Source organism: Oxyura jamaicensis, chromosome 4 (genome assembly GCF_011077185.1).
Source record: "Oxyura jamaicensis isolate SHBP4307 breed ruddy duck chromosome 4, BPBGC_Ojam_1.0, whole genome shotgun sequence".
Taxonomy (NCBI): Eukaryota; Metazoa; Chordata; class Aves; order Anseriformes; family Anatidae; genus Oxyura; species Oxyura jamaicensis.
The window spans coordinates 69,071,174-69,095,963 of NC_048896.1; the positions used below are offsets into that span (position 1 = coordinate 69,071,174).

At 39.8% G+C, this 24,790-nt stretch overlaps 1 long non-coding RNA gene across 1 annotated transcript in view; it reads right to left on the reverse strand.

Annotated features, from left to right (window-relative positions):
- Positions 1–1,211: 1,211 nt before the first annotated feature.
- The window catches only part of LOC118167232, a 28,861-nt gene continuing 5,282 nt past the window's right edge, over positions 1,212–24,790 (reverse strand). The window contains exon 3 of the long non-coding RNA XR_004751035.1: positions 1,212–1,896. This is a non-coding gene — a long non-coding RNA (uncharacterized LOC118167232). The remainder of the gene's footprint in view (positions 1,897–24,790) is intronic.

Here is a 24,790-nt window from a genome sequence, read left to right on the forward strand (position 1 = left end):
CACCCAAAACCTCAGGCTCCCCTGCAGGGACACATGCAGGTGAGTTCCCTGTCCCCCCTCCCAGGCCACCACATCAGCTGCAGTGACCAGGACATGAGCATTTAGCAGACACTCGTTTGGGAGGTGACTGTTGCCCACAGCAGAGCATGGTGTCTTTCCAAAAAAGACACCCTATGCCCCAAGCAGCACGTCCCGGCACAGCTCATCGGTTAAACAGGTAAATCTCTTTCTTCCTCCAGATCTCCACAGAATCTCAGGCCATAATATACCCCATAATGTATTCCCACAAAGCCTGCAATAATTCACTTGTCATAATACACCAAGGACACAGGCCAACAAAAGCAGATTTGTGTTTCATCTTACATTCTGATCTCTGCAGTTATGCTAAAAGAAAACAAATTGAAATGCAGAGGCCCTTCTTTTTTTTTTTTTTTCTTCTTTTTTTTCTTTTTTTGGAACACGTTTGTGGTTTATTATTACAATGAGCTAAACAGGCCTGGCAGAAACATGTGATCTACACAGAGCAAGCTTTCATGTGAGCCAAAAGACCACTTCCACCATTTAAAAGGCTGAACAAAGATCAGATCAGTTCCAAGGGGTGGCAGAGGAAAGGTGTGAATCTCAAAGAGTTAAGAGTCTTTTAGCAAAATCTTTTACAGGAGTAAGAGAAGATTCCAGCAACATTGTCTTCTGTGTTTCCACAAAGAGCACAGATCAGTTGAATCATTTCTCTTTTCCCAGAAATAATCAGATCTTAGATTAAAGTCACATACAGTAATATAAAAATCAGATCACATCATGGAAAATCATCTCTTCTATATAAAACAGCAACAAGAAAAAAAAACACTTGTAAAAACATATGGACAGAAGAAGTTGGCATATCTGCACATATTTACTTATCCTGGCAATGAGGGGAAGAAGCAAAGCATTTATTTTTTTTATTATTTATTTGTTCTTTATTATAGTGTTATTTACCCCTTGAACTGCATCCCAGATGATTATTGTGCTTTTTATAAGTTAGCTATCTGCTGCATTCCTGCTTGCTTTGTAGCTTCCTTTGCAGCTTCCTTTTCATCTGAGTGTCTTGCCTGTGCTCATGTTGCTCATGTACATGCATTATAAATATTTTCCTTTTTTTTTTTTTTTTTAAGGTAGATCCCCACTTGTTTTATTATTATTATTATTATTATTGTTTTATTTTATGTTTATTATTATTTTTTTTCAGCTGAAGGAACTGCACTTACCTTTCTCTTTAGGCAGGCCATTCAATTCCTAGTCTTAGTGCATTGCATTAGTCACATAAGCTATATCTGAACATACCTGACAATGAAAAGAAGCAGCTGCCAAGAAGAGACATGCTTCCAGGCTGACAAACACACATACATGCTATCTATAAAAGTATGGCAGGAAGGCAAAAAACCTTGCCTACCTATGGTGGCAGGAAAGCTTTTCATTCATTCTCTTGGCAGGCTAGGCTAGAAGAGTTGCCTAAGAGAGTTTTTTTCCAGCTGTGGTGTCTGAGAGCAGCCATGAAGTCACATTTGCCATGAGGTATCCAAGAAAATACATAATGCAGCCTCTTCAGGGAATGTGATAGTCACGGTCTGGTTTTCGATGCATTCCTCTTCTCCAGTCTGCATCTTTGTCTTCTCTGTGTTGATTTTCAGCCACAATTTTATATACATGAACATATCCTTTTTCCCAAAATGTAGCAGTTGATTTACTGTCCGTATAGGGATTCAGGCCACATGTGGCATGGCTACACAAAGTCCTCTGAGCACATGCAGAATGCATGGGTGTACTTAATGCCTTCACCTTGCTCAGGTTTCCTTCATTCACAAAAGGTTTGCCTGCTTCTCCCTGTAGCTGTAGCATTGCAATATGGTAGCACAGGGTCTGAAGAAAGAATATTTAGAACATTATCAGAAATTATTCACCCCATTAGATGTCAACACAGTGCAAAGACATTGGAGGAGAGAATTTTGCAGCACTGTCATCGCTGATCTCCTCTGTGGCATACAAGAGACCTTTATGCGTGCCTTTTCCAATCTGGTTCATTAATAGCTGACATAATTAAACCCTATAGGTACACTGTTCACTGCAATTCAGAAAAAATATCCTGCAATTCAGAACAAATACTAGAAAATATAATGAAATGCTATATGTTGAGCAATATCGTGTAGATATATTTTATCTACCTGCCAAAATAACTTAATGAGAAGTCCTCTTCTTTACAAAGAGATACAAAGGTAAAATTTTGATTTTTGACTTGGTCACAAAATAAACTGGAAGAAGACAGTGACATTCATATTCAAGGCAGACTTTGGGTTTTAGTCGGTTACTGTCCTTTTTGCAATCACAGCAGAATTTTTTTCTTCATTATCTCCAGGGACTGTCTAGAATTTCAACACAGGAACAGCTACTGGCAGCATTATTTTCCTGGACTCATTCTGCATGCTTTCTTTAAACCTAACATCCCTTTAATTAGCATCTTCAGTGGCAGTTGGGAAATGGAACTCAGGGCTTTGCACTATTTCTCCATTTTTCTTATTTACTCTTAGCAGGACTAACAGCAAAGCAATAAGGATTCTGGATTCAGTCACTGGCTGTTGTACATCTACAACGTTGTTTGCTACCACCAAAGCTCCTCTACCATGAGTACATATTCAGGAGCAGCAAGTTTTATGGGGACAATTCCCAAGAAGCCAGCTCTCAGAAAAAATCTTCATGGGATTCAGGAGTAGTCTCTCAACTACCAAGTTTAGGCTCTTACTAAACATGATGGAGGGGATGGACAGCCACTTCTGGTTTTAGATTCTGGAATGCCTTATATTCCAGGATTCCTTTCCTGCAAATTACACACTGTTATGGTTATCTTCTATCTACAGGACAGATATTTGGGCTCTTCATCTTAGTTTGGAAAATGATATTCAATATGTAAAGAGTGGCCCTCATTGAAAGAGATCACCCTCTTACTGACATCTTTTAACCACTTTCATTTACTCAATACATACAAATTCCATTCTGGAAACTTAAGGACTCCAAATATATTTTTACTGCTTTTCACCCATGCTATTCTTAAGAAAACAACTCATGGCAAGAATCCAATTTGTAGTTCAAGAGCTGGAATATGTTCTTCCTAGATATCCTCAGTAGACCTTCTTATCAGGTAAAAATATCAACTAAATCTTCCTCTAATTCCCAAAACTTTATTTTGGATAGTAACACATGAAGGAATTCATCTCTGTTTTAGTATGGTCAGTTTCGAACAATTAGGAGCTAGCTAAGAGAAAAAAGAGATTTTATAAACAAACTTTAAAAATGTTTATTTATGAGTGTGTATCTATCTACATGTATGCATGCACCATAAAAACATGAAATTTAACTTCTAGAAAGTGGTTTTCACAGCAAGACCTCACATAATCATAGGATGTCAATAGGGTCTAGATCCTAAAAAGGGTTCAGGGCATTGTCCTCACAAACTAAAAACTCCCAAGAAGAAACATCTGGTTTAGTGCAAAGGAAGTCCAAATGCAACAATTTATCCCCTACCCAGAATACTGCTGCTGGTTAGGATTTAATGGGTATTGTGGCACAAAAGAAGAAAATCTTCTTCACTTCCCACAAAATCATGAAACAGTAAAAATCTTCAGAGGCAAATCAGGGCTTGTAGAAATAGAAGCAATTCCATCTTGTCATTGAAGCTACAGTTATGCAAGTTAAGTTTGAATTGGATCTTTTTTCATGAGTAATGGAAAAAACAACCAGCCCATTAATAAGATGGAAAGGATGAAAAACAAATATACAAAACTATAACTCATAGTAGTTTAGATAAAACCATCTTATTTAGACTAACAGTAAAGAAAACTCCATAATTACGGTACCTATTGACTTTTAAAATCTTTTGAAGTATTTTAGCCCATCACACAAATAGTCACATTCTGGTTTTGATCTCCAGTATACCCATATGGAAAAGGATGAGCCACCAAATTACAGTCCCACAGAAGTACAATACCTTTTTTACACTCCATGTGACTGAGGATACTGATAAAATTATTCTGGAGGGATAAAAAGGAAACAACTAAATCTTTCCTGCTTAATAAGATAAATCTTTTCCTTCATGCCTTTTTTATAGAAAGTTGGTCAGAGGGGTTAGAAATGTGTTGACAAAGGATGCACTGAAGACTGTGGAGGTATATAAACTCTATGTGTAAACTCCACAGCTATTAATTTAGTAATGTTCTTAATCTAAAAATCAGATTCTCATCAAAATCGTTAGATGTCATCTCACATGTTTACATCCTGAGTCAGATTGTATTCACTGGTATTACCTGAGATGAGAAACTTCAATTTTTTCCCCTTTTTGATTAGCCTTGCTCCACAACTTCTGCCCACTTTTAGTTAAAGCAGAACATGTTTATACATATAAATATATAAATGTCACTTCCAGTGCTGTTGTTATACACCCACCATCTCTGATCCTTTGGATAAACCCAAGAAGAGGGCAGGACACTGTCCCATGCATACGCAGAGCCGCAGAGCCACAGTCTTTCCCTGCAGGACTCAGAACCCATTTTTTATGAATCCATACCAAAAGACAAAAAAGGCCAGTCTTTCCCATTGCACTTTGCTTCAGTTGTTCCCCTTACAACTTGACCTAAATCACACCGCAGCTAAATTAACATCACTTGCCCATGTTGCATACAGTGACTGGTGGAAAAGTTCAAGGGAGTCCCTCTCCCACCACCCTGCCAGCACCTGAGCCCAGCCACTCCTTCTGTGCTCCTGTGACCAAAGAACTTGCCCTAAAACCCATATAAAGCAAGAAAATCACCAGGTTTTGAAGCTTTCTCATTTGAGTCATACAGAACATCTCTTCGTATATGTGCCATATATTATATTTGCAGTTCTGAAAAGGAGGCATTCACTTTGCAGGTTTTAGGTATCTAAAGTAAGCAAAATTCAAAATGCATAAGGCCTGAATATGCAAATGGAAAGTGAGAGGTGTTGCCAGGGGCATTTCTGAGCAGCTCTATTAAATGCTTAAAATTTGATTGCAAATTCTCTACCCAAAAGCCCCTGTGTAAAACTGCATTTCTAAATATATTGCTGTAAAGCCAGTGCAGGGTTTCTCATTAAAAAAAAATATATAAAAAAATAAAAATAAAAATCATACAACAGTGAGAAGAAATCTTCCAACAAAATGTTATAAGAGGGGCCACAATGGCATTTTTATTAACATTACATTTAAAAAGTAATAATGTAGGCAAGACCATAAAAACGAAGCCATGAATGGATCAAGCAATAACTGTAAATCACCACTGAGGTTTCCCTTTACACAGCAGTCTCAGGCAGGAAAGACCAGGACTATCTGGAGATCGCAGGAGTTAGAAGTCTGCAGTTTCTGTGTTGCATTATTATTGCTTGTAATCGCTAAGCCGACAGCAAGCATACTCTGTACAGAAAATCTCACTCCACTCAAAACTTGCTCACAACTCGAGAGTTTTCTTTAACAGTTCTGAGGCTTAACCATGCATCCAGCTACACTTGAAGAAATTCATTTTCTTCAGCTGACCAGAAATAGGTTTTGTCTTTAAGCAGCTACACTGACAACAGGTGAATCCCATTTCACTTGACTGATGCACAGGTCAATGTCCTTCATCCCCACACAGCAGAAGAAATATTTGACTGCTGCTTCTAGCTACTCAAAAGCCACTCTCTGTAAATCCATGTGGCATAGGAAAAGGCTGTGTTTCCCTGCTCTTTCTGTGCATGAGGCACAGGCTAGAAGAATAAATGACCCAAAAAAATTACAACAAGGAAGAGGAGCTTCCAGGCAGCTCTCCTGCCTTAAAACCCAACTACAAATATCAGTGCATGAGTTGATATTTCGGTGTAAATACCAGGTGATGACTCACGCACAGAGTTTCAGGGTGGGATTGAAGGTGAGACCGCGCTGCCGTCAGCTGCAGCCTTACCACAGATCTTCACTGATGAAAAGGAAGCCCAGGGAGGACCCACCAGGGAATTAACTCCAAGGAGGTTTCAGAGCAGTTCAGATTTTTCTGTGGTAACCTGAAAATCAGATCTAGGGAGAATTATCAATTTCAGGACACGGCTTTGAGGAGCTATTTAATCTCCCGAGTTTAGCTACAGCCAATCAATGGCTGTCTCCAGGCCCATGGTGGAGAAGATGGTCCCTGTAGATCTGCCCACACCTCTTGCTTTCTCAGTTTTCACACCTCTCCCCAGCACCAGATCTCCTAAATGGCATGGCAATTTATGTTGCTAAATCAGTTATTTTATAAGACCACCACAAAATTACACCCTTCAACTGAAACAGAGGCCCTTAATATGTGCTGTTGCTGACTTGTAAGTATGTCACAATTCTACCAGATCTGAGGTTTTCATCTTAAATACCTAGCTCTGGAACCATGCAACATCTAAGAATTTAAGTTTTCATTAGGAAATATAAATCTCTAATCCTCATGATGAAGAGTTCTCTTTTCAAAAGTTCAGAAACAGAAAGTAAATTATAACAACCTTTAAAAAGTAATTTTGAATCAAGTATAAATACTGATGCTGATACTATAGAATCTGAAATTAAAATATTATGATTCTTTGAAAAATGTTTCCATTTCACTTTCATCTGTGAAACATATTTATTCCAGTGGAGTGGAAATACATACTTCCTTTTTTTAAAATAGCCTGTATTAAACTCCTGTTCCACCTTTTTAATGTTACTGCTGGGATGTATATACAGCAGTTCAGAGACAACAAGGAAGCAAAATCATGTAGACAGGAATTCAAGACATTGAATATATGAGATGTACCTATACCTGTGTTCCTCAGACTCTTTCTGACTTAATACTGCTCTAATTTTCCTGGCAATATTCCTGCCAAAGGTCGCAGTCTGATTCTTAAAGACTGAATGTTGCACAAGTCCCTACTAAGAATCAAGTGTTTAGAAATATGGAACGGTTTCAGAAGTCTTCATGTTTGACAAGACATGCATTTTTTTTTTTTTTTCTCCTCTGGAATGTGTTTTTCTCCCCAAGGGAAGTGCAGGCATTAGCATATAAAATCAATACATTGAGTGTGAACTTTTGTGCTGTTTCCAAAGGGGATTTTAATGCCTGTAAAGTATTCAGATACATACACACTTATGCACAAAGCAGTAACCTGATTATTTGCATTACATACAGTGTGTAAACAGAATTTTGACAACACATTGATGCATTGAATTGCAGCCAGTTATACGAACCGAACTCTGCAGCTGCATCAGCGAAGCAGCAGAACAGTAGCTGTAAAGGACAAATTCTCTTCCTAAGACTAAATTGTGTTGTGGAGACTGGGGCACAGTTTTAGGTGAACCTGCACATACTTCCCTGTAGTTCTGTAGGAAGCTTTAGGCATTGCTATGACAGCCTGTATTGCTCATAATAAAAGCCTTCAATTTGCACCAACTTTACCCTGTTGACCGTAGGATTCATCCTAAGAAATAAGGATGTTCCTGTCTACAGAAACATCATATCTAATGTTTCGTGCATATGTACAAGCATACCAACCACAGCAGCTTTCATTTCTGCTGAAGCAGAACCAACCCACTCACCTTCCACAAAATTTCTGCGAGATTTCCCTAAAACTCAGAGCCCAGCTCCATCCAAGAAATACAAAAGCACAGAAGCGAAGGATTTACTGATGAGACTAAAAGCAATTGCTGTTTTCCAGGGTGGCAGAACTCCTGACAAAAAGTCTATTTCCATTTTCCTCGGAGGGAAATGAGAGGGGAGTCTGACCCAACAGCATATTTACTATTTCATGCAAACAAAAATAAACTCAAATGTCTAATTGTTTTCCTTGGGCCCTGTCCAAAGCGTTATGCAAGTGCATAAACAGTGAACAAAACCCCTTGGCTATATCCTCCTCTCCAGCTGAACCACGTAGTTTTTCTGACATCTAGTGGCGTAGAACAGCGTGTCTTTTTCTCCAGCACTAACTATGTGTTTAAAAATGAGCTACAGAATTTTTGGCAGGTTGAGGCCTTCAGAAGAGCAAACTATATAGGACAAGCTTTGTCAGCCCCAAAGTCACCCCTGAAGAGCACATCTTCTGCAACAGGTACTGAGGACTCATGGGGCACAGTACCAAATCCAGACAATGCAAGGGGTCCTTCTGGGGGCTTTATGAATGCTTTGTTTCCAAATACAAGCTCTGAGGTGGCTTGCAGGCTTCCCCCCCCCCCCCTTTAAGCACAGCTGCAGCTGGTCACTCCAAGCACCCCACTTGAAAAGCTGTACTATTGCTCTGGAGATCTTTTCCTCAGCTGCTGCTGGATGGGTGAGTGGAAGATGCAGATCCTTCCCAGAACTGGCTCCGTGTGAGTTCTGGGCATTCCAGATATAGAGCGAGTGTTGCAAAGAATTCAAGTGGATTTTTCCTTTCTCCTGGAAGCACATCTTAAGGCAGCATCTGGCCACTTTGCAATAGTATAGTTAATTATTCCTTGGGTACTCAAAGCTCAGTAAATGCCCGGACTTTTTAAAAAATGAACTATTGAAATGCAGCCCACTTGAAGTTCTGGGATTAATGCACTGTATCAACAAAAGTTGCATGGGGAATGTGTAAATGACCACAAAGAAATTCTTCTTCTTTAACATTGATCATCCTGTATTCCACGTGTTTCTTATGGTTTGGACCCAGTCACTTCACCAGGACTATACATACATAAGTAATGCTGCGCTACACAAGCATGTCTCTAAAGCAAAACAGCTAGTGCTGAGGACATGATGTCCACACAGCTCCTGGCTCGAGGGGGGTCACCATGGAGAAGCTCAGTTCAGCTGCATGGACTGGACAGCCACAAGTGCTGCACACCTTCTAGTTTATCTTTGTCCCAAATGAATGCACTTTGCATGCTCTGAGGCTAAAACGCTAATGCAGATGTATCTCAGTTTAGTTTCTCCATGCATGAGCGCTTTCCTTCCCTGAGCATCAGTCATCTGTTTGCAGCGTGCCAGGAGGCTGAGCTGGCCGTGCTGCTGTGCGCTGCACGCCTGCCCCTGCCCGCACCAGGTACCAGCAGCTGCACAGCCAGCTCATCTCATCCACGTGCTCGCACTTCTGCCACAGTATTGACCTGCTCTATAAAATGCTTTCAATTTTACAGATTAAAATAAATAAATAAATAAATAAATAAATGTCAGGCTGGAGCTGTAGTTCTCTGGCTTAAATATGTGTGGCCAAAAATTATCCCTTCCATGAGAAAAAGCAATGAGGATAACGAAAGACTGAAAGACAAAAGAGTGTGTGAAAGTTCCCAGAAAGATGGCCCTCACTGCATATATGACTGTCAATCAGTAAGATAAATGGTGACTGAATTCCCCTGTCCAACCAGAGGAAAAACACAGTCCGGCTTTACATGAAGCTTGTATCTCCATGTAGTCCTGCAACACCGTGGCAGAGATGGCTCTCTGCCTTTCTAGCCCTGGTTCTTTTCTTTCTCCCTGCTCTTTTCTACCAGCATTGCGCTGTTGAGCTCTTTCCTTCCTTTACAAAACCAAATGGAGAAGCAATTTCCTCCTCTATTACTCCTCAGTCACTGCCCATTACTGTTTTCAGGCAGAATTAAAGATAGATTCTGGTTTTCCTGGCCATAAGCAGTCCCTCTGTAGTCAACAGAATTGTTAATGCAAAATATTTCCAAGAAACAGAGCTAGAAATAAAGGCTTAGCCTTTAAACAAGCTCCTTAATTTCTCCTGATGCTGGCTTATAGTTTCATGCATAACTAATGTTGTTTTACTTTTTCTTTGCTTTAAACACACAAATACATGACAAATGAATATTACAGAGTTTTTTTGTTGTTGTTGTTATTTCCCTCAAGACAATATTCTGCTTGCGTTATTACTTTATTTTAATCTGTAACCCATATGCAAGCATGGAGTGCCTGACAGACTCCCAGCAGTATTTAGGAAGATTTTTCAGAGGAACAATGCTGATGTGAGGCTTGCAACAGGATAGAGCACCAAGAATCACCTCCTTTGTGAAGAGGTGATGATTTAAAGTCTCCATTTTGGCATACTCAAAGCGCAGGAGAGTTCTCATCAGTATTCCAGCCTCCAACAAGATGTACAGATGGTGCAGAGGGAATTACAAAGTTTAGGAATTCAGACAGTGTTGCGCACATGAAACAGAGAACATACAGTACTTTGTGGTGTGCACGAGGAGAAATCTTCCTTCTGAAAGAGACCTGTCACCCTGACAAAGATGTATGGTCTGTATTGCACAAATGTCTGCAACACCATTTAAACACAGGAGATTCAATGACCCTTGCGGTAGTTCTGGAGAGAATGCTCTATCTTACTTTTCCTACAGGGCCCGATCCTGTTCTGCCTCGTATCACTGCAAGGCAGAATCCATTCCCCTGAAACACTCGGTGTTAAAGAGACATTTTCAAAATCTGAGCCACAACATTTTCCTTCTAAACAAAAAGCTGCTAACTGCCAAGCTTGCAGCCCCTCCAGTTCAACATTCTTTCAATGAGAATTGCAGTTATCACTTGGGCTCCAACATCCTCATGGACAATTATAAAACTCTTCCCCAGCCAGCACTCTTATCCCAGTTCTCAACAGCAAGCAAATAATTTATGCCTGACACTGTGACCAAAGTATCTTACATGCAAATGGGAAAATGAGAACTATCTTCTCTCCATTGTACAAGCAGCATTGACTACTCCTGTAGTCTTCTGTGAGCATACTAATACTACATCCAACCAAATCACTTGTAAAAGGATTAGGAAATGAACACCACTGCCTGCAAGTGAGAGAAATGTAGGAAAGAAATGTAAAACAAGAAGGCGTGGATGAAAAAGGACACCATTTCTTCTAAACTATATATCCCAAATTATGGGGCGAGGTTCATCCAGGTGTTGGGTACTCTTAGCTCTGGTTTGGCTGAACAGGATCTGAATGGGTTTGTGTTTTTATTTACAGCCCTTCCTTAAAGCATCAACATCTCTGTCAGCTAAATCTGTCAGCCTGACTGCTAAACCACAGTGCCAAGAAATATGCCTCCCATTAACTTTGGGGCTCTTGAAATGACACCTATTTGAAATGGACAGGAAATTTAAACACTTTTTCCAAACTTTTTTTTCCTTTAGTATCCTACTGAGAACAATTTAGCCTCAGATGCTGGAAAATCCATGCTTTATTACAAACTGGGAATTTTCTTTGCATGATGAGTTGCATTTGCACACATTAACTGAGATTTCATGATTCCCAGTGTAGCAATTGGGCTAAGCAAGCACCTGCACAGCAAGTTCTCAAAATCTGACCAGAGCAAATTATGCTTATTAGTTGGGTATTGACAGCTGAAGCACAAACTGTGGAAGAATCAATCCCACTCTGATCCTGCTTTTTAAGAACCCGGGTGCTATTTTAAGGTTTATAATTGCACCATGATTCTAGAGTGAACTGCCACCTGGGAATTAGAAGTCAAAAGTCTTATATGATACAGATATTAAGTCAAACAGTTGTGCTTTTTAGCAAATTCCTGTAAACACCAGCCAAACAACAACAAATTAACCCTAGTCCCTGTAAGCTAATTGAAATGATATTACACATCTATCATGTTGGACCTCATCTTGTAATGTGACACTGCTTGCAGTGGGTCTGCCCCAGTGTAGTATAATTCGGTTGTGATGTTAATAAGAAAAAGACCCTTAACCTCACCTGGGTTGTGTCTTCTTACACTGGGCCTAAATTTCCTCTGTGGATTGTTCTTCAATTATAGGCAACATGGTAGGCCAGGATGAAGAAGACGTGTATCAACGCTGCAGTTGCAATTTAACTAACTCTAATTTAACTATTTATCAAGATAAGGAAAAATCACATATTACTAAATGTTGACAAAGATGTGTGGAAGAGGAAGATACCTGCTTTGCAAGATACCATAGGAAGCTTCACTGTGGGTATTACCTAGATTGTGGCAGTGAAATTGGGTCACAGTTCTCACTGAATATCAACAGGAGTCTCTTGGCATTTGCAGATTTTTTCTCTGACCCTTTCTATGTAACCCTGTCAGTGCAAACAGCCCCAAAACATTCTATGTTGATTCAAAATACATGACCTGTTGGAGCACAGTACATTCGCCTGAATGGCTCTTTGCTCTTCCCCAGTTAGAGGATGGACATTCACACTCAAGCATATAAAATCTACACTTGATCTTCTTTGCTCATCTGTAGCAAGAATAAGACCCTGCTGCCACCAGAGTTAAGGAAATACTTTGCTAAATAGATGTTTGTGGTCCATTCCCAGCAGACTGGTGACAGCATAGCAGTGGCAGTGTACCCAGTGTGGCTGGTTAACAATAGGGGCAAGACCCTTTTTTCATTACAGCAACCCTACCGAGGCCCACCCTATTCTTTGACACTTTTAATCCTGCAGGCATCTCAGACAATAGCACAAAGATTGTTTTCTATCCTCAGCCTTGTTTTCAGTCTGCTGTATCCCCTGGTAAGTAATCCCCGTTTTACCTTCCAAAAAACACAGATGAATGTTAGAGTGAGCTCTGGATAACATATTACCTAATGCTGTTCAAGGCTAGGAGAATTACCTGCTGGAAATTATCTGGAAGGGTCTTAATGAATACCACAAGGTTTCTGCTAAACAGACGTCCCTAGCCAGTCTAGAGAGAATCTACCTTGGATCACGATTAATTGCTTGGATTTCATAAGGTGCACCAGATGTCAGGGTCAGCAAGTCCTCCTGCTGCTCCAGGAACGCTGCCAAAAATATCAGCTGGCTGTATTCCAGGGGGCTGACTTCATGCGGCAGCAGGATAGCAGTCACCAGTTGTCCTATAAAGGTTTTAATTTCAATCCTGATCTTTAAATGGTGAGAACTACAGATAAACAGGAAACTGAAGAGTTGTTTGTTTTTTTTTTTGTGCCTGGAGGGACACACACCTACCAAAATTAATTCATGCTTGGCAAAGGATAGTTAAGATCCTTCAGCCAAGGTATGGCATAAACAATGGCCATGAAGAAAAACAGACTGGAAAGTCAGGAAGATGTTTTAATTATTCCCAATCAGACGTGAATTAATGCATTTGACTGTCTTTTGTCTGCTTGGCGAGTTCATTTTGGAAGCCTCGATATAAATTAATGCAGCCTTTTAACTGTAAGCTCTCCTGCTGCCTGAGGTCAGCTCTCATCAAGCTGGTGAGTTTCCTCACACTCTTTTTTCTATTGGAAGTGACCATTGGACTTTCCCTTTCAAATCAAAAATCTAGGAGGATCCTAAGGCCACAAGGCCAAGGCAGAGGGCCTTTGTGGTTTGTCCAAGCAGGGGCTGCTCAAGATGAAGGAGAGTGAAAGATGTTGGTCCAGAGGTTTCAAGGGGTCCCATAGGCAGCAAATGGCCTCAGTAACCCTTCAGTGGGGCTGAAATGCAGCTCTCTGGGAGGGCTGGAGGAGCTGCCCACCATTTCCATCTCAGCAAAAAGTAGTTGCAACGCAAAGCAGGGTGAGGCCTGCAACTGATCCATTACAACAACAGAAAATTGTGTTGTGTTTGCCTACTTCAGCCAAGAATAAGGACTTTTTCATTTTAATAGTTCAAAATGGGATCGCTTAGGTCTAAACTTGCATTCCACATTTTGTTACCAAAGTTTCTGGAGGTGAGTACAGATGCCATTAGATCAGTCTTTTTCTTGTATCAAGGTAAAGCTCTTTGTGACAGAGAACTTATCTGACGTCATGCTTTGAAGGGCAGAAAGTGCTTGAAGAGGGTAAAAAGGACAGCAGGATTAGGTTAGATAAAAATGTAGGATGCACAAGCAGCATCCAGGACAGTTGTAGGGAATTAAGAGAGACAAATAATGAATTTCTACCACTGCATAGTAACAGCTACTTACATCAGATTATGAGAGGGTATGAGGGGAAAAGGCTAGAAGGGAAGGGTGCAGAGGGCTACTGATATTGCTGCTAAGACATTTTTGCAGTGTTTTTAAACAATTTTTCTTGGATTAAAACCAATGCAAAGGGAAACAAGAGACTGTGTCCACTGCTACCACATGCACAGCCCTAAGAGCTGAACCCTAGCTAGACAGCTCTGGCCAACCGAGACAGTGTTCACCCCAGACATCCTCATATTTTTTAGTCATCTATTCCCAGAGAGCATGTCTTCAGTGCTTCAGGCTGCTTTACCCCTGGAGAGCTTCAACTGTCTGTAACTAAGTTTGTCATTGGAGAATTTGCTGTAGGTAAAATAAAGGGGGAAAGATGCTTGAAGAAAAATAGAGACGCCCTCACTGGAGAGTTTACTTTCACTGTGGAAAAGTCATCCATTTCCTCCAATGTTCATGACTCATTTACGAGACTGAATTATTTTTAGTTTAGGTGGTTGTTAAAGATAGGATTATAGGAGGTAAAAGTATGCCTGAGTGCTATTCCAACCACTTTTCCTTGACACTGTGAATTGATATTGCAGGCTTCATTAGATGGTTTGTACTCTAATGGGTAGAGAGCACTGTTAATAAACATACGCTTTATACACAGCCTTCCTGATAGACTTTTTGGGCTCACAAGTGATTGACTTAAAGTTACTTGATTCTCTGAAAAACATTCAAAAATATCCATTGCCTTTTCAGCTGAAACTGGAACCTTTGATAAATTAGGTCTCTGGGAAGGAAGGAAGATGCCAAGGGAACTGAATATTTCATTCTATAGTTACCCAGACTCATCAAGCCTGTCTCTGCAAATTTCAGTAGACATCAGCTGATGGGTCAGTACCAAAAGTATTTAAAAAGTAAAGCCTGTTATCTACCCTGTTAAAAGGAAAAAAAGAAACATTTACAGTGCTAAGGAATCGCTATATGACGTATGACTCAGAATTTTTAGGCACTTCTATATGGGCTTACTATAGGTTTTGGATATGTTATTTTATACTGGTTGTCAGAAAAAATAAGATCATGTGCACTCTATATAGAGCAAAAATCATAGCAACAAAATTTCACCATCAGGTTAATAGAAATATTCACATATGTAGGATTAATCTGAATTTCTAACATCCGGCTTTCCAATAATTCTTGTTGTTAACTTTTTAACTTCACACTTGTTTGCTAATCAATCAATTGTCATACTGGCATACATAAAGTTGGAAGAAACCTCTAGAGATCATCTACCTGAACTTTCTGGGGCAAATATATATATAAGTTAATCCAATTAGTTGACTTAATCAACAGATAAAGTAATTGGAACACATTATTGCTTAGTATATGTCAGGAGAGATAAATATGTAATTAATGCTTATGAGCTATTTTACTGATATAATCTTTGCATTTCTATAAATAAGATTACAAATGCAGTTAACAAATATTTTAACACATTTCTCAAATCTGCCTGTCTGTAATAGCTGACTATGACTGAAGAATTCAATTCACAATGATGCTTTCACGGACCCCCTTTGATACTCCACTGATCACAAGTCCAAGAGTGACAGACAATAATTCTGTTCTAGTCCATACTTCTGCCCCAAGGTGAAACCAACAGTATCTGCATTCTTTCCCAAAGTGGTACAAACAATCCTATTTGTTGACTGATCATTCCAAGTAACAATAGGGGTATAAATATTTATGCTAACACCATTTCAGAAGATTGGGATTGCTCCTTTACAGGGCAAGACCAGCAGAGTATGGCACAAGGCATTTAAGAAATGCTGGTGGATTTCTCAACAACTTCAAGAAGCATCTGCAGGCATCGTTCTTTCCTTCTGCACCAGTCATCTGCTGTCAAGGTTGATACCAACAGTATCTGTAACACTGTAATTACTTGGACAATTATGTTGAATTTCTGGATGAAACGGCAACATGAAATCATGCATATTTGATGAAGTAATCTAGACTATAGATCTCAGGTTCAGAAATGCAGTGTTAAGACTCTAGATTTGAGAAACATTTTATACAGAACACATTGAAATTACCGTGGACTCCCAGCCTTTAAAACCTGTTAGTCTTCATATATGCAGAGCTTCAAGGCAATCTGTTTGTTCAAGCTTGCTTTTAAAATATTTAAATTTATATATTTTTAAAATAAACTGAGGTGTGATAGAAGGGAGTTGTAGTGAAATTTTGAATAAAGACTTAATTTAAGATGTCTGCTGCCAAATGACTGACACCATAACTAGGAACAAAATGCAGCTGCACAGTCTCTCAGCGGCAACAAAAACTGAAGTCATGGTTCTAAAATCTGATGGAACACTGTCATCTGGTGGCAATTTGAAGAGAGCACAAACAGACTCTTTTGTTCCACGGGCTTCTTCCATTTGAAGAGGTTTGTTTTAATAATCAATTAATTTACTTCGAATTATCTCAATCTCAGCTCAAGGTCTGGATTGTTCACATCATTAAAAAGGAAGTTTGGCACCACAGATCCTGCAAGTTACGCCAGAAATAAGTTACCACAAATTACGACTCATATTGGAAGCAATGCCTTAATATTTCGGTTCTGCAGACTATCACAGGCTCCTGCAGCAACTCAGCCAGGATTTCCTACTAGGAACAGAGAAAATTTGTGCAGAAAGTTCAGAGGAAGATGTGGAAGTGATTAGAAATCTAACAAAATGAAAAATTCACATGCTACATGCAGGTTGCATCTTATTTAGCAAATGGCTGAGCAGGCATCTGTCTTTGCAATTCAACCAGTAAGTGTAGCTGGGAGAACTCATACAAACGTTTTTAACCATGAAAAAAGCAGCTTAGCCATTTAGGTTTTCTAACGGTATGGAGTTGTTATCATTGGAAATGTTTCTGGATTATTTGTCAGTGAAACCAGTAAGTCGCAGTTAAAATTTTTAATATTGGCAGAGAATTTTGTGATCAAGTATGTGCCTTAATACCTGCTGTTGAGAAAAGCCCTAGGGCTATACAAAGTCCAAGGCAAGTACAAGCCTGAAACAACAATGTGTGAGCCAAAGTCAGTTTTAGATCCATAATTTGAACAGAAATGCATATGGACATTTTGCTACATTTAGTCACACATTATTGGAAGAGAACAAAGCATTGTCTGCGTGATAGGAGCCAGTAAGATCCCATATCATCAATAATAACTGTGTGATTCTCTATAAGCAAGAATGAGAAGGTCACAGCTAGAGTTCCTTTAGAAATGTAAGTCCTAAACCTTCACTGCCTTCTGCACCACTTCTAAAGCTCCTGTATGAAGGATCCTAGCAAGCTGTGGGAGTGAATGGTGCCCTTTATTATGTTTACTGAAGGAACTCTGCAAATGGTTATAACACAGGGCAAGAGGTAGTGGCTGTCACTGTAGGATGTAGGGTGATGCAAGTGCTCCAAACGCATCATGAGCAACTGCATCTCTGACACAAATTCAGCTGTAAATGGGGAAGAAATAAAAAAACATATTGAATCGTTTCTCATCGTACTTAAAACAGCATGGAAAGGAGAAACAATAAACAGGACGAGACACTCAGCTGTGCTGAGCAGGGAGATGGAAGAGGACCAGGTAGCCCCAATCCAGCCAGCTCCATAACATAAAACCACTTGAGGACTTACAGGAATGATGCACTATTACCTGCAGATTTATTAAAACAGGCTTCAGTTCTTAAGCATTTGCAGTTCTCCCTTGCCACACCAGAATGGACAGGAAAAACAATTGTGGTAGAGCAGAACAAGTGTCAAAGGGTTCGTCTCTACGTTGTTATTGCTGTAGGACAAATGCTGAGGTCCTTGTTTGCCTTCTATTCAAGCAAACTTTTGCTGCCAGAGTTTTGTGGGACAGACAGAAAGAGAACTAGATAAATTAGCCATACATTTGTATTTTAAATTTCTGGCCTTGACAATATACGCAGTCTTGTTTGCTGACAACTAAATCCCCTTTGGAGAATTAGGCAATTATCATTAACGGTCTGGTCACAGCAGGGACATGGGATGAGGGAGAGTTACGCAGTTTATCATATGATACTGCTCTCTAGGGCAGGACGACCACAGTATTCACTAACAAGAACAGCTTTAGAGTCTTGCATTTAACTTTCCCTGATAATACTGAAACTGATAAAGTTTTGAATTTATTTTTATATAGGGTACAGTTTGGTTACTATGCATCACATTTAGCCAATTCTTCAGGACTGAATGGAACCTGATACTGGTTACTGTTTGCTCTTTGTTTAAACACAAGATTCATCCTTTGTCTTCACAGTTAAGCTGTCAAGGCCTATAAACTAAATTCACCAGTCCAGAGGAAGCTGTAAGCATCCTAACAGCCATATCAGACTCAAAATGTAGCTGACAGAATTAAATGCTGGATGAATTGCTGCCAAAAATAGCAGTAATAGCTTCCACTTTAAGCTTGCAGGGAGGGATTCAGAACACCTGAATTCTGATTGTGATGGGATGGACTTCAGTAACTTTCAGTTAAAAATACAGAGGGAGGTACCTCCGTAGATCAGCAGCAGGAGATGCAATGTCTTTCTCTGAGGGATTCCCTACAGAAGGAGAGGGCTTTTTTGGTTCCTGTCCCCCCTCTTCAGCCCTAACAGCCAAAGCTGAGTCAGTGCAAAGGTTAAGGACCAAAGCCAAGTGTATCAAGTTCCCTCCATTTCCTAGTTTACTGCTCTAAGCAAGGTTTGAAATAAACAGTATCCTTTGTATTGTTATTTCAGCCTCACTGGCACTGAGTAGTCTGCAGGCAAAAGGAGGGAAGAGCGCAGTGAGGGGTGAAATAAAGTGCATAACTGTAATGCACTGGTCCTTTCCTTTCAATGTTATGGTATTATTTGGTTCTGGTTATTGACCTGTCATTTCCCACAGTCTCCTAGGGTTTTCCACCACTGTTTGAAATAACCTGTTTACAGCAGAAACTGCAAATTCATTAAGGCCAATGGTCATTTATTATTCCTCAGGGAGGGAATATCTTCAACCTACAAAAGGCATTGTTTGTCTCCTGTCCTTGACCTGGATCACCCCCTCAGGACCTGCTCTTCTACCTACACAGGGAGATGACCAACCTTCTGGAAGAGTGTTTGCTTATGCATCTACAAGTGTTTGTGGGAGGAGCAGCAAGCCAGCTGTACTTAGGTATTATCCTGCCAAATATTGCACTGCCTTCATTGCCCTTAGCCAGCTTCAAGTGACCAGTAGTAGAACTGTAAAGCAAGGGCAGACAATGCCTGAAATTTGAATTAACAATCCCATGGCAATTAACAATGTCAAAGAAGGCAAGGTTGCCAGTACCTTTGTCTCCCCTACCAGCTTTTCAAATGTCATCCTAGCTGGGGATCAGGAACTCATATGAGCATTTGTAGGAAGACCTTGAGAAAGTACATAGAGAAAGAGGAATGAAATCTGAATGCCTCGTGTTGCTGCTGTCTTTTTAATCCTTGAACCCTGAATAAGATGGCCGAAGAGAACAGCTTCCTGCAGGTAAGTGAGAAACTGGGAGTAGTGGAGACACAAATCAAAGAGGAGTAGAAAAAGTAGATTCCTACCCCCACACAGACAGGGAGGAAACAAGATTTATTTAACAGCTACCTGTGTTTTAGATGATGACGTGGAAACTACAAAGTTGCATTAGCATCAGGTGAAAAGAATACAGTATCAGCTGCCATGGACAATGATGACCATAGCAGCCTGTTTGTGAATAGGGGGCCAGAAACATTTGGGAATGCTCCATAAACAATCTCATCCCACTGACAGCATCAGTAACTGTAAAAAAGGTCATGTTGACAGGTCCTGCTACTTCTTCAAACTGCGCAAAGCTGCTACACATGCAATAGTTGTTTCTGAAGGCAAACTAGCCAGTTTGAGTAGCCAGAGCAGAGTCTGAGAGAAGATATGCAGGAGAGCAAACTCTGCCAGAGCAGAGTTTGAGAGAAGATATGCAGGAGATGGATGAAAACATAAGGGAACCTGCCCTTCCTGGAACAAGAGTAATAGGCTGGTAAAAGTCGGGAATTTGTTCACAACCATACCCCAGACATAGATGATGCATCAGGTAACTTAAGGAAAGCACATACATGAATTGGCTGGAGATTGTGTTTTGTTTCAACAAACTTGGGAAGAAAGAAAATCAGATGAAGGATACTTCATAAATGAGACACAGGAAGTTGTTCAACAACATTTTCCTGCTTCTGGCAAGGAAAGACAGTGAATGAGACTTTATATGTCCATAATATTGATGTTAGTACAATCAAGAAACAAGAGGTGTTCATAAAACTTGGGAAAGCATCTACTGTATATTTGATGACAGCCTAAAAGCCCTTGCAAATGCCAAACTAGCAACAGCAATCTGGTAGATGTACTAAGTTACAAAGACAACTTCAGCTTATATTACCAGCAAGAATGAGAAAAATATACAGAGTAAAATTCAGTTCAGCACAGACCGCACAGAAATTAACACTTTCAGCTGAAACACATGAATTCAACTTAATGACATTGAACTGAGATCAAACCAAGCCACAGAGCAGATATGAAATATATATATATATATACACCCACTCTTGAAAGTTGGTGAAGCCTTGCTGTGCCAAGTTGTTTTCTAAGACAAAAAAGCCAGGTAAATTAAGAAGCTAAGAAGTGAGTTGCCAACAGGACATCAGTTGCTTTTATAGATTTTGTTCCTCAACATTTTGCTACGCGACCATTTCATGTAGGCATTGTTAGCAATCTCCACTTATCTTCAAATTAATAATATATCCATTGCCAGAATCACACTGCTGTATGATAGTTTCTTATTCATATTTTCTGAAGGGCAAAAAAATGCATGATGCATCTATGGAGTTCACAATATTAAATACTAATAGCTAAACAGCCCATGAAGGTACCAGCATCTGTTCTTATCAGGATTGTAAATATTCAAGTCTGAACAGCCAGTCTTAAGTCTTGGACCTCTTTTCTTCCGGAAAAGCTTGCCACAGGTTAGCTGAATAAAACAGTCATATGTCAGATGTGAAAATGATGTTAAGCCATATTAATAAATTCGACACTAAACTGAGATTTCTTTCTCTCTTCTTGAGTGTATTAGAAGTCATGAAAAATGACACAATTGCTGTTATTGAAGCTAGTTTAACAGCAGTTTTTGCCTTTCAAAAAAACTGAAAATTTTTGCTTCTCTAACTTTTTTTTTTATTGCACATTTAAACCATTTAGGCAGTAGAACTTTCTTTGATCACATTGAGCTTTTCACATCAGAGGGAGAAAATGTGATTGCTTCTGCCAAAACTATACCTTCGCTGCTTCCTATTAACAGTAAATTACTTGCTTCCAAGAGGAATGTGTATATATACAGTCTGCAGTGTGTGTGTGTAGATAAATATGTATTTATGTATTCTGCAAGAAGATTCTCCCAGCTGCTGAACTGAAAGAATACCTATTTCTTCTTAGGGACGGGCCAGCTAGGTTGTCAGGTTATCTGTCATCTGAGACAGCAACCTGCCACCAATACAAGCACAGGCGTATACCACATCAGAAGGCCTTAGGTCCATCATTCAAAGATGTGGCAAGATAGCCAAATGAAACTGACACAGAAGCATTGTCCTAGTCCATCAGCCTCTCCTTGCAGGAGAAGTGCTCTTGCTCAGTCAGCTTGGTGGCTTACCCCAGACTTGTTCCTGCTTATTAAAGTTTCCCGTATATTGCATGGGGAAGTGGAATGTGAAGCAAAACTAGATGAAATATCCAGATTTGACTGAACAAGTGGAATCAAGCTACACTGCTGTTAATGCAGCCCAGGATACTGTTGTACTCTGCTGCAATGAACACTACAGCTCATGCCCAGCTTGCTGTCCAGATAGCCTGACTCATATCATGACAAGGGTTTCTTCTTTCTAAAGGCTATTTCTTGTTTTTGTCCTCTTGATCTTCATAGGGCTCAATTTTCGCCTGGCTTGAAAAAAAAATTAAAAAAAAAAAAATAGTTATCCAGTTAGAGCACTCACTAGCGGTGCTTGCATAAGAATAAGTTTTATGAGTCTTCCTGCTGAAAAATAAACCTCATTTATACAAGAATTTCAGAACCTCTGGACTCAAAACAGAGGATGCATTTATTTGGAAATTCCCCTACTGCAGGCAGGCATACAGTTTTAGAGCTGCTTTTGTGGGCAGTGCTTCCACTACTTTGGCAGAAGCAGAATCCAAAGCCGTTCACATACTCATTGCATTCAGGAGTGATAAACAAGAGTCCAATATCTCTTAGTTATGTACCCCAAGAGACCACACATTCAGAGAGGCCAAGGATTTTTTGTTGCTTTCATTCAGTACTAACTGTAGCATCCTGTATCCAGTCATGAGTACCTCTTGCCTGAGAACACTACCAGCTGGCCTGGAGTGCTTCAGCTGTGTGCAGTTACTCCATAGCCATTTAAGCCATGGAGGAGCCAGGACAATCAGTCCCCTACACACTAATTACCATGCAAAACCACTTGATTTTGATTTAGTCATTAATAAGTTCCTCCACGGAAAATAAATAAATATTTTTTTTTCTATAGTGTTAAATGGGGTACTAAGGTACTGTATCTGTCATCTTCCTCATGGGGAGAAGTTTACGACTTGATTTAGGTATTGCCCCTCAGTGCTGGTGTACAGCCACCTAACTCAAAACTGAAAGGTTTCTCCCCACCATCCTTTACTTAGGGATGACAGCTATGTCTTAGAAAACCATAAAAAGCTAAAACAGTTTTGTAGTCTGACTGAGCCTGCTGCTCCTGGAGTGCCTCATATTTCAGGTGTGGGGGTCTGTGACAGTATGGCTCAGTTGGAGGAGGCCCCAGCAGGAACTCTGCTTCTGCATCGTAATGGCAGTGGGGAGCCTGTTGGAAAACAGTCAGCTCACTGCAGGGGACGTTTCCTCACAGAGTGAGGAAGTACACAGTCCTTGACTGATGGCGTGATTGCACAGAAAAGAGTGTTAGTGTCTCCCCATGCAGAGCAACCACATGTTAAAATTTAACAAGCTGCATCTGAGAGCAGATAAGTTTATGGGTTGGCTAGATATGAAGACAGCTATAATCATCAGTATAAACAGGCTTTCAAAACAACCAGGTAATTAATGATGAAGTGGAGTTGAATAAGTAATCCACAGTGTACTGGATAAAAGGTGGAGGCAGGAGTATCCCAACACACAGGGGGTCCTTTGTCATTTCTGATCTCTAGATACTGATCCAGCAGAGATTCAGGCTCACTATATTTAGATCTCAGACACATGATGCTTAAGCTGCCACATCCCATGATTAGGGTCGAGGACTTCCAGAAATCGTTCTTAAGTACAAAGAATATATGTATTTAATCAGTTCCTTGACAAATTTCATAACATTGCATGACTTATCTATGTGGCTCATCAGTTTCATTTCTACATTTCACAGCAACTGACAAGTTAATAACATTTTTTGTCATTGTTGTTTTGTTTTTTAATTCTTACCATATCCTGTTTTGAGTACTTTGCTTTGACTCTTGTGACTAAATGAATGAATACTATGATTCTGCTTTGCCCCCAGGAAAGTGAACTGCAGCTCCATAATTCTAGCTTTTGATGAGATTTGTAGAAGATGTTTGGAGGAGTCTCAGAGGAAACTCTATCATAATTATCATTTTTTATTAGTCACATTGCAGCCACCCCTTCTAAATATTCACTTCAAAATGAAAGCAGCCTTCTCCTCTAGGAGCCCTTTGCAGGCATCACACCATGTCCTAGCCACTAGCCATGGGGAAGGCAGGAATGGAAAGGGTCTGAGTGGCACATCCCCCTTTTCCAAGGGAGGGAAGCCCAAGCAGACAGCTTGAGAAGAACCACTCCTTAGGGAAACAGATCTCATTTACACATGCTTGCAATTTAAGAAATATTACCGTATCTTTTCCAAAGCCAAGCATAATCCCAGAATCTAGTGTGGGAAGATGCAACAAAAACCATACTGTTAGATCACCTATTTAATCAATTCAGTACTATTAAGCAGTTATGAGTATGACATTACAAATAAAATTTGCAGGGAACACTTATTAATGCCTTTCATTGCAGAACCTCCATGCTGTTTGACATCCCATTTGAATGTCATTGGTTTTACAGAGACTGCCTTAATGCCCCAAAAGATTATGGTGATTCCTTCTTCACCATTGTCTGGCAAAGATTAAGATTAAAGACAATACACCAGATTAAGTTTTGCTTGTCTGCAAAGCCCCCATGAGATATTTCCTGTCCTCCCAAACCACGACTGACCCTCTGGAAGCAGAAACAGCATAATAGCTACAAGTCAGTAATAAGCTATGTCGAGGGATAAGGCATTGAATAATATGGATTTTGGTATTGTTAGCTCAGGCCTCAAGAATACCATGATTTTTCAGTGCATCAGAACATCTTTACACTGTAGAAGGTACAAGTACTCATGGATATGATTATACAAAACAAGAAAATAAAGGCACAAAAATTAAAATGTTTTTATGCAAAAAAAGAAAAGGACAAAAGACTGAGAAATTCACCCTCAAACCTCTGCTTTTGGCATTTCTTGAAAACAAGTCAAAAGTACAATGCCGTGATGTACTTTCATACAGAAATGACAGTATTTCCAGCCTGGTTTACAGGCAACTTGTGCAGAAGTCAAGTTTCTGCACATCTCCCTAAACAGGGTCATGTTTCAGTGCACTTTGCTAGAATAACTTAAATTTCTTATTCCCTGAGCCCTTTGCTTACTTTTTCTTCTTGCTTCTTTCATTTAATATCAAATTAAAATGCAGATCCATTATTGACTGTCCCATGTTATAACAGTTAACATTTCTGCGTGTCCATTTAAA